This window comes from Macaca mulatta, chromosome 10, assembly GCF_049350105.2.
Source record: "Macaca mulatta isolate MMU2019108-1 chromosome 10, T2T-MMU8v2.0, whole genome shotgun sequence".
In the NCBI taxonomy this organism is placed as follows: Eukaryota; Metazoa; Chordata; class Mammalia; order Primates; family Cercopithecidae; genus Macaca; species Macaca mulatta.
The window spans coordinates 90,501,740-90,509,838 of record NC_133415.1 but is presented as its reverse complement, the minus strand read 5'-3'; positions in this window follow the sequence as shown (position 1 = coordinate 90,509,838).

Genomic DNA, 8,099 nt, shown 5'->3' with positions numbered 1-8,099 from the left:
GTCTACCTGATTCCATGCTGTTGATCACCTGCCCCAGGCTTGGGGTGACCCTGGGTTCCATTTGACACATGCCGTCCTGGAAGAGTGCCACTTTCACTGTCCAAAGTGATTCAGTTCAGGAAAAGTACTGTATGACTGCCCTACCTCGGCTGCATCTTAGAAATTGCTTCCTGTGTGGCATGTGTAACCCAGGATGCAACACACAGCCTGTGCTCAACAAATAGTCAAACCTAGATAAGATGCCATTTCTGTCACATCTTGGAATTGAGGCAGTAGAGCACAGTGACAAGAGACTTGGGCTCTGGAGGTAGCCAACCTGGGCTCAGCCCCAGCTGTGTGACCTTGGACTAGTCACTTGGCCTCTCTGGGCCTCAGTGTGCTCATCTGTAAAGTGAGGATAAGCAAGGATTCTTCCCAAGGTTACAGGGATGCCATGAAGAGAGGGGTAGAAGGTACCAACGCAGGTTTGCTATCACTACCCGGCAGACACAGGATTTTAGCCTCCATTTTTTCTGGGGCACAGCATGGATTTCCACCGGGTGTACCCAGTCTGTTTGCCCTGTGCTAAAGCCTGTTCCTTTGTTGACTTCAATGACTCACTTTGCAGTTCCCTGCCCTAGTGGCTTTGCACGTGCTGGGGCTTTTTGTTTGCTTGCTTAGCTAAACAGCCTGTCCAGGCACCATTGTAGCATATTATGTATGTAAACCCACTTAATCCTCACAATAATCCTGTGTTTACAAATGAGAAAATTAAGGCACAGAGAGGTTAGTTAACTTGTTCCAGGATCACTCAGCTGGCTAGTGACAAAACTGGAATTTGAACCCAATCAGTCTTGCTTAAGAGTCTAGCCTCTCCAGCACCTCCCTCTGTCCTGGGGATGCCATCCCACGCCCACCACTGACCCCACCTCTGCCTTTGCCTGGATAACTCCTACCCACCTTTGTGCCTTTGCTGAAATACCGCTTCCTCCAGGAGACCCTCCCTGAGTGCTCAGCCTAAATCACAATTCCCATCCGTGCCTATAGAATAATTGCTCACCCCACTGTCCCCGTTTCTTGGGAGCTAAATTCAGTGTGTTTTTCTCTATTTATCTGATCATTCGCCTTCCCTGCTAGACAGTGCATTCCAGGAGGGCAGGGGCTATTTGTATGTTCTGGAACAGTAGCAGACACATTTCAGATGCTCAATAAATATTGGTTGAAGGAGGGAAGGAATGAATGAAAGAGGAAGAGGAGGCAGGGAAGAACTAGAAGCCCCTCGTTCCTAGCCCTGCATCTGACGGTGTTTCATTGTCCTGGGAGCCTGGCCGAGGGTCTGCGAGGTGTATGGTGTGACCATCGTACTTATAACTGACAGCATCAGCAGCCTGGCAGACCCCGCCCCCCAGGCCCTGGGGCTCAAGGAGGCCCAATGGGGCAAGGCCCGGTGGCAGGCCCTGGGCAGGTAGGGACCAAGCCCTCGATAGCCACGGCCTTTCCTCTCTGGCTAAATCCTCCATCCCCCAACCCAAGCCCTCCCTTCTCCCTTCTTCTTTTCCTTTCTGAGATGAAGCAGTGAAATGATTTTTCTACTTGAGCAGTTTTCAATTAAGATTAAGAAAAATGTGGTCTGCAGTCACTCGGCAAGAGGCCCTGGCAGCCTGTCCCTTCAGGGACTGGGGTTTTCTAAGCCGTTGACAGAGCTGATTCTGGAATGAAGGGAGTTTGGAAGAGACTTATCACACCCTCTGCCTTCCCCGCACCCAACCTTCAGCCTCATGACTTGGCCTCCTCCTGTCTTCCTGGGTAAGGGCCCGGGATCTGGAATCAGACAGATCTGGGTGGGTTCAGGCTCTATCCCGTGCAAAGTGTGTAACCTTAGGCAGGTCCTTTACCTCTCTGAGCCTTCTTTATTCACCTATAAAGTAGGTCAATGGCAAACCCTCTCAACTGGTCCTGCTTCCCACCCAGAACAAAGGGTCCCCTCCTGGTCTCCCAGACTGTGGAAGAATAAACAGCAAGGGTGACAGAAGGATGTTTAGCTAGGGTAGGACAAGGTGGGCCGAGCCTCTGAAACCCCAGGGCCAGGGCAGAAAAGAGGAGACAGAGGCTGAGAGTGAGGGAGGCTTGACTGGTACAAGAATACAACAATAGATGGAAGTGGGCTGGGCGCCGTGGCTCACACCTGTAATCCCAGCACTCCAGCCTGGGAGACAGAGCAAGACTCCATCTCAAAAAAAAAAAAAAAGAAGAAGAGTAGATGCAAGTGTCCAGGGTGACTCTCAAGGGCTTGACCCAGAGGTCAATCAAGGCCAAAGACAAGGGCAGGGCATCTATGTGTGTCATTGGGCAGAGGAGGAAGGAGACAGAACTCTGGGGTCACTTAATTCCCTTCTAATTCCAAAATCTTTATGCCTGTGGTAGATTATGCTGTTTGAGAATGTTGCTTTTCAAAATGGAAGTGGCTTTTTTTTTTTTTTTTTTTATGAAAGGCATGTGCCAATTGTAGTTAATTCTGGGGTCAGGCATACCCAGGTCTCTTTTCCTGCACCTCCCGTCAGTAGTTTTGTGATCCTGAGCAAGTTACTCAACTTCTCTGAGCCTCTCCAAAATAATGTATAATTTTCATACTCCTGTAAAAAATTATCTTGAAATCGACTTTATTGGAGTATAATTTACGTATGGTAAAACTCATCCATTTAAAGTGTACATTTCAGTGAGTTTTGAAATTTATACAACCATGTAACTGCCACGATGATCAAGAAAATAAGCTTTTGAAAATTTTTTTGAGACAGAGTCTCACTCTATCACCCAGGCTGGAGTGCAGTGGTGCAATCTCAGCTCACCGCAAACTCTGCCTCCCAGGTTCAAGCAATTCTCCTGCCTCAGCCTCCCGAGTAGCTGGGATTACAGGTGCCTGCCACCATGCCCAGCTAATTTTTGTATTTTTAGTAGAGATGAGATTTCACCTTTTTGGCCAGGCTGGTCTTGAACTCCTGACCTCAAGCGATCCACCCACCTTGGCCTCCCAAAGTGCTGAGATTACGGGCATGAGCCACCGTGCCCAGCCTAAGAAAGTGAACATTTTAATCATCCTAAAACATGCTCTTGTGCCCCTTCCCAGTCCTTCTGTTTCTATTAATATAAAAACAATAAGTTCTCCAGCCCCCATGACAACAAATTTCGGCAACAAATAAGCATCCAGGAAGGTGTGCAGTGTGTACTGTGACTTTGCCTATCCACTGCCAGCCCCCTGCTCACACAGAGACACTGTTATTTAGACCCAGTGACACAACTGTCCCTTGTTAGGAAGCATAGCATGTGATGGTTCCCTCACCAGTGCCCATGGTGAGCCACTACACAGCCTGTCTCTCCCCACAGGGACAACAGCAGCTGGCACCGGGCTCCCTAGATCACTCACTGGGTGTCTTCCCACCCCAACACCTCCATGAGACTGTGAGCCTCTCCAGGGAGGACCTGTGTCTGCCTCATATCATTCACTATTGTCTCCTCAGTGCCCAACAGGTGCCTAGCACACAGTAGGTGCTCAATAAGGGGGTATGGCATGAAAGAATGAGAAGGGGGCTGCCCGCCAAAGGACCCCTGATGAAGTGTGAGGAACATCAAATGCCTCATGGGAGGTGTAAGTCCCACTTGCAGCTGGCTTCTGTTGTTTAATATTCTTTAAATTAGCTCAGCTAGTTTTAATTCTCTCTACCTTTGCCTCACCTTAAGAAATCAGATCCGTCTGCAACCCTAGCACTTTGGGAGGCTGAGGCAGACGGATCACCTGAGGCCAGGCCTTCCAGAAAAGACTGGCCAACATGGCGAAACCACGTCTGCCTAAAAATACAAAAATTAGCCGGGCATGGTGGCACATGCCTGGAATCTCAGCTGCTCTGGAAGTTGAGGCAGGAGAATCAATTGCACCCAGGAGGTGGAGGTTGCAGTGAGTCGAGATCGCGCCACTGCCCTCCAGCCTGGGTGACAGAGCAAGATTCCATCTCAAAAAAAAAAAAAAAGAAATCAGATCCATGACATCATGGTTAGATACGAAATATATATATGGAACTTAACTTATTTTATTTCTTGGGGATTTTTTTTCTCCATTATCATTATCCACAAGGAACCTTTTATTTTAAAATGATTTCAAACTTTGCAAGAAAGTTGCAAAGAATGTCCATATACTCCTTTACCCAGGCCTGCCAATTGTATGCATTCTGCCACATTTGTTTTATCATCCTCTCTCTCTCTTGCTCTCTCTCTATATGTGTACTGTATATATGGACAGTCATTTTCTTTTTTTGAGACAGCATCTCACTCTGTTGCCCAGGCTGGAGCACAGTGGCAAAATCTCAGCTCACTACAACCTCTGCCTCCCATGTTCAAGTGATTCTCCTGCCTCAGCCTCCCATGTAGCTGGAACTTCAGGTGTCCACCACCACACCCAGCTAATTTTTGTATTTTTAGTAGAGATGGGGTTTCACCATGTTGGCCAGGCTGGTCTCAAACTTCTGGACTCAAACGATTCTCCTGCCTTGGCCTCCCAAAGTGCTGGAATTACAGGCGTGAGCCACCATGCCCCTTAGTTAGACAGAGTCTCACTCTGTTGCCCAGGCTGGAGTGCAGTGGCTCTACCTCATCTCACTGCGACCTCTGCCTCCCAGGTTCAAGCGATCCTCATGTCTCAACCTCCCAAGTAGCTGGGATTACAGGTGTGCACCACCACACCCAGTTAATTTTTGTATTTTTAGTAGAGACAGGGGTTTCTCCACGTTGACAAGGCTGGTCTCAAACTCCTGACCTCAGGTAATCCACCCTCCTCAGCCTCCCAAAGTTCTGGGATTACAGGCTTGAGTCACCACGTCCGGCCTAGTTTTCTAATATACGTGAAAATCAGTACTGCACTAGATTGTATTATTATTCAACAATACTCATGGCCCCTCCTTACCAGGTCCCTCCCTGCAAAGGTGTATGCTTCCCAACCTCATCACCATCAGATCTGGCCATGTGACTTGCTTTGGCCAATGAAATGTGAGCAGAACTGTTGGATGCCACCTCTGAATGGAAGCTTTAAGAGTCATTGTGGGGTTCTGCTGTTGATCCTTCAGCTGCCATGTTACTAGCATGTTCTAGGCAGGGCCACCCCTTCAGATTGGTTCCCAGAATGACAACGTGGAGCAGAATCAAGGCAGACCCAAAGCTACCTGATGGCCAAGTAGCATGTGCCAAAAATAAATCCTTATTGTTGAAAATCCTTGAGATTTGAGGGAAGGTCGTTTGATACCCGGCATAAGTTTATTTAAGTTGATGGATAAAAAATGTTTCACTCTTAAAATGAAAATTTTATGTACCACCTGCAAATACACAGCAAATTTGAGAAACATGACATTAGCCATGATGACCCAACACTGTATGGTTGAGTATCCCCATTTAATAGAGGAGTAACCTGAGGCTTATAATGGTTAAGTAGTTTGCCCAAAGCCTCTCTGCTAGACAAGGCAGCAGAGATGATTCAGGGTACCATTCTCTAGGGGTCTCAGTCTAGTGGACAGGCAATGGAATTTTCCTTTGGCAAAATAGCTCTGTCAGAGATGTCTCTCCTGGACGATCTTTTCTTCTCTCATGGCCCCCCTGTGCTCCAAAACCACCAAGAGCCCCTCCTGGCCCCATTCCTGAAAGTTCTTCTCGCAGATGAATGCCAGGTGATTCCCGTTACGGAGTTAGCTGCTAACTAAAGGTGTTAACTGCTAATGAAAGTGCCAGCACTAAGATATTAGCTAATAAGGATTAACACCTTTCAGAGTGTTGGTATATTAATAAGGGACCTGGGAAGACCAAAACGATTTCAAGAGACAGAGGAACAGAGCCCAAAAGGTGGCGGAAGAATTTGGTTCAACAATTCTTTCTGCCCCTACTGCGAACCGGGTCTTGAGCCAAGACATGCAGCCAATGTGTTGCATATACATAGAGCTTTGCAGTGTACAGCACTCAGCAGCTTACAGAGTACTTCCTCATCCATCGCCTCCCCTGCTCTTCACATCAGCCCAGTGAGGTAATCTCTGCCAGCCCCAATTCACTGATGAGAAGGCTGAGGCTTGTAGAGAGGGAGTGAGTTACTCAGGGTCACATGGTAGTGGATAAGAGACACTGGACTTGCTCCCATGGCTGCTTGACTCCCAGCCCAGTGCTCCTTTCATGACCCCTCAAGCCCCCAACACAAGTAGAGAAGAAACCAATGGGGGTCAGACCATCTTCTCCCTTCTTGGACCTAAAATTGACTCTGACCCCAAGGAGTCAGGGCCAAGAACAGTGAACACCCATACCTATAGAGCTCCCTTTCCAGTCTAAACTTCCATTCACCTTTTTAGACTCAACTCAGAGAGCGCCTCTTCCTGGAAGCCCTCCCAGATGGTCATAGGCAGCCTCTTGCAGGGCTGCCACAATATACGGGGCATATCTTGATGATACAGATTGCTTTAGAATCACTGTGTCCCGGCCAGGCGCGGTGGCTCAAGCCTGTAATCCCAGCACTTTGGGAGGCTGAGACGGGCGGATCACAAGGTCAGGAGATCGAGACCATCCTGGCTAACCCGGTGAAACCCCGTCTCTACTAAAAAATACAAAAAACTAGCCGGGCGAGGTGGCGGGCACCTGTAGTCTCAGCTACTCGGGAGGCTGAGGCAGGAGAATGGCGTAAACCCGGGAGGCGGAGCTTGCAGTGAGCTGAGATCTGGCCACTGCACTCCAGCCTGGGTGACAGATCAAGACTTTGTCTCAAAAAAAAAAAAAAAAAAATGACTGTCTCCCCAGTGCCATGCAGGCAGCACAGAATGACCGAACCTGCTGTAAATGCTTGTTGAGTGGATCAATTAATTAATGACTCCTTATTTTTCAGAACAAACTCATCAAAGTGAATTCCACTTACTACCCTCCAAGACAAGATTTATACAAACTGTGGTCATTTTAAAATGAAACAAGAGATGAGCTATTCCCATTTCTTCAAAGTCCTATTAATATTTCATTAGCTACCAGAAGTAGCTGATATTTGCATCTTCGTGTGTCTCTGTGTATAAGTGTGTGTATAGACCACATCTGCCCATCTAGCATTTCTAAAATATGTTCTTTGGATGAGTGAGTGCTGCCACATAGGAATAGGGTACTATGGGAGGAAAAGAGGCAGATTTCTTGGCCAGATATGTTTGGAAAGTCCTGGATTTAAGATGTATCCATTGCAGGACTTCTCAGAGCCTTTAAAGGTAGCATCTATTGGGCGTTTACTATATTCCAGGCAGTGTGCTAAACACTTTACATTCATTACCTCATTAGCTTATATCCCTCTAGAACGTAAGCTTCTTGAGGACTGACACCATGTCTGTCTTGCTCACCAGCGTATTCCTGGAGACTGACACACTGTATCTACTCAGTTAAGGAATAAATTAACACATGAATGAATGGCCCTGTAAAGTACATATTGTTACTATTCCCATTTGATAGAGGAGGGAACTGAGTCTGACTACAGAGCCTAGGCTTTTTAACTACGATTGCAGCTCGTCTTCACTGTAGTAACATGCCTGGCAGACCTGCGGGACAGAGTTCTTGCCTACAGCATTTCCAAGCCTGATTTGCCTAAGAACCTTTTTCTAAAGAAGTATCTTGCAGAATAGGATCGTGAGGAACATACCCTACAAAATGATCCTCTGGGCTCTGCAAGCTGGGAGGGCAGGCCTCCTTGTCTTTGATTTGTCTCCCTAGATAATAGCGCATAGAGACTGCAGGGCAGGAGGGAGGGAGAAGCAGGGTATTTTTCTGCTCCCTCTACTCAGGGCAAGGTCTCCACTAGCTGCATCTCCTCCCTGGTTTCCAGTCTTTGGAAAGGCAGCCTCTCCCTCCGTGCTTCCAGCTCCTTCTAGGCAGCCCCAACTCCTGGATTCTTTCTTGTAACATTGCTTCCTCTTTTGGCCAGTTATGGAGGCTCACGCCTGTAATCCCAGCACTTTGGGAGGCCAAGGTAGGAGGATTGCTTGAGCCCAGGAGTTCGAGACCAGCCTGGGCATATGGAGAAACCCCATCTCTACAAAAAATACACAAAACTAGCAGGGCATGGTGGTGCATGGTGC